Genomic DNA, 2885 nt, shown 5'->3' with positions numbered 1-2885 from the left:
GCTGGCCCCAATCGGGACTGGGCGACATGGGTTGTATACGCCCTAGAGCCCTCCCACAGTCCCTCCCCAGCCCCTATTATGCACTGGTGGGGTCCCTTGGCCTAGCCTCTGCTCTCTCGCAATCTGAGACCCCTCAGGGGATGTCAGAGAGCCAGTTTCAGCCAGATCCCCAAAGGCCAGGCTGAGGGACCCCACCGGTGCATGAATCCATGCACTGGACTGCTAGTTAAACAATAACACCCCATCTCCTCTCTCCCTGACAACCACCATTCTACTTTCTGTCTCTATGAATTTGACTACTTTAATTCATGTAAGTGAAATCATACAGTATTTATCTTTTTGTGTCTAGTTTATTTCACTTAGCATAATGTTGCCAAAGTTCATCTATCTTTTAACATGTGTCAGAATTTCATTCCTTTTTATGTCTGAATAATATTCCTTTTCATGTGTATATCACATTTTGCTCAACCATTCATCCATCACCGGACATTTCAATTGGCTATTGTGAATAATGCTGCTGTATATGAAAATAGTATTTTAGACAACATAATTAATCAAGATATGTACAGTCATTGAAATTATTTGACAACACTAATACCAATTGCTGATACTTAAATTATGAATCAGCTTTACCTAAACTATATAGAAGAAACCATATAGAAAAACATGTCTTCCAAGACCTCAAACATATCTTTGTGCATATAATCTGATGTTTTTCTTGAAAATATGCTGGAAAAAATGTTAAAGTAGCTAAAAAGGTAATAGCTTCCGGAAATTAATACTTCCCCAGAATTGGTTCTGCACTAAAATCCATGTGACATATGAAAGCAATATGGAAGATGCTCCTCATCCTTCCGGGCTAGAAAGAGATAAATGATTGAACTGGGCATATTATGAGTTAGTGCCTCATTTCTCCACAATATTTTTCTTAACAGAGAGGTCAGGAATGGCTGGAGAAAATCATACCATGAACAATGAGTTTATCCTCACAGGATTTACAGATCACCTAGAGCTAAGACCCTTCTCTTTGTAATGTTTTTTGTTTGTTTGTTTTTTGCCATCTGATCATCATGGTAAGGAATCTTAGCCTGATGATATTAATTTCAAAAGAGCATAGTCTTTACACACCAATGTACATCTTTCTGGGCAACCTCGCTCTTGTGGATTCTTGCTGTGCCTGTGCCATTACTCCTAAGATGTTAAGGAATTTATTTTCTGAGAACAGAATTGTTACCCTTTATGAATGTATTTCATTTTCTTTGCACTGTTGAAACAGCAAACTGCTTTCTTCTGGTGGCAACGGCCTATGATTGCTATGTGGCCATATGCAGCCCACTGCAGTACCACAACATGATGTCAAAGAAACTCTGCATTCAGATGATCATAGGGGCCTATGTAGCTGGAAACATGCATTCCATGATTCATAGAGGGCTTCTATTCAGGTTAGCTTTCTGTGGATCTAACCACATCAACCACTTTTATTGTGATATTCTTCCTTTATACAGACTCTCCTGTGTTGACCCTTATGTCAATGAACTGGTGCTATTTGTCTTTTCAGGCTCAATTCAAGTCTTCACCATAGGTAGTGTCTTAATATCTTACCTCTACATTCTCTTTACTATTGTCAAAATGAAATCCAAAGAGGGAAGAGTTAAAGCCTTTTCTACCTGACCATCCCACTTTCTGTCTGTTTTGTTATTCTACAGATCTCTTTTTTTTCATGTATATTAGACCATATTTGCTTGAAGGAGACAAAGATATACCAGCTGCTATTTTGTTTACAATAGTAGTTCCATTACTAAATCCTTTTATTTATAGCCTGAGAAATAAGAAAATAACAAGTGTCTTGAGAAAAATTCTGAAGAAAAAAGGATCTCAAGAAAGTTTGAAAAAAATGGCATCTACTGTAGCATAATGACAAGTGCAGAAAAAAACTTCCAGGTGGAATTGCACAGAGATAATGCACAAATTGTATATAAAATATTTTAAAGTATCATAATAAAATTAATGAAGCAGCAATGCATAAAGGAAAAAAAATACGTGCTAAGGAGTAACTGTGCTAAATCTTAACTAAAAAATAACAAAAAAACAAGAATCAAACTGAATTCATTCAAGAAACAACTTAGTATGTTGCCAAGCTCATAGAATGTGTCAGCATTAGGGACTTATCATAATCCAGAAGAACAATAAATAAAAAAATAAAAAATTGAGAAAAAAATAAAAAAAATTGTCAGACTAAAAATAAAGAAATAAAAGCAACAAAACTAGTGATTGAAAATATAAAAAAGAATACTAGCAAACATTTGTAGCCAACCCACATTAACATCTTGGAGCACGAACACTCCAAAATCGAGGGTTTACTGTACTTGTAATTTTAACCCCAGGCAAACTACAAAACCTATACTCTTGATTATTGCATGAAAATTCACAAAAGGTCATCCAGGATTGCACAGAAGTGTTTAGTTTAGCTCATGCAGTGCAGAACAGCAAAGTAGTTTTTTAAATTAATTTTTAAAATTTATCTTTATTGTTGAAAGTATTACAGATGTCCCCCATTGACCCCCTCCTCCTCACTTGCACCCCCTCCCTAGGCCTTCACTGAACTATTGTCTGTGTCCATTGGTTATGCATATCTATATTAATAAAAGGGTAATATGCTAATTAGACCTGGTCGACCGGTCATCTTCCGGATGTTCGATTTCCTTCCGGACAAAGCCATGGTGGTGGGGGCTGAGGCAGAGGCAGTTAGGGGTGATCAGGCTGGCAAGGGAGAGCAGTTAGGGGTGAGATCAGGTTGGCAGGGGGTTAGGGGAGATCAGGCTGGCAGGGGAGGGCAGTTGGGGGTGACCAGGCTGGCAGGGGAGGGCAGGTGGGGCAAATTGGCC

The 2885-nt window shown here is 38.1% G+C and overlaps 1 pseudogene across 1 annotated transcript; it reads left to right on the top strand.

Annotated features, from left to right (window-relative positions):
- Nucleotides 1-946: 946 nt before the first annotated feature.
- Nucleotides 947-1915, top strand: LOC308241893 (olfactory receptor 5K1-like; annotated as a pseudogene). Its single transcript has one exon. The product of its transcript is annotated as an olfactory receptor 5K1-like (transcript).
- Nucleotides 1916-2885: the final 970 nt, after the last annotated feature.

This window comes from Plecotus auritus (assembly GCF_963455305.1).
Source record: "Plecotus auritus genome assembly, chromosome: 2".
Classification (NCBI taxonomy): Eukaryota; Metazoa; Chordata; class Mammalia; order Chiroptera; family Vespertilionidae; genus Plecotus; species Plecotus auritus.
This window is presented reverse-complemented; position numbering and strand designations above follow the sequence as displayed.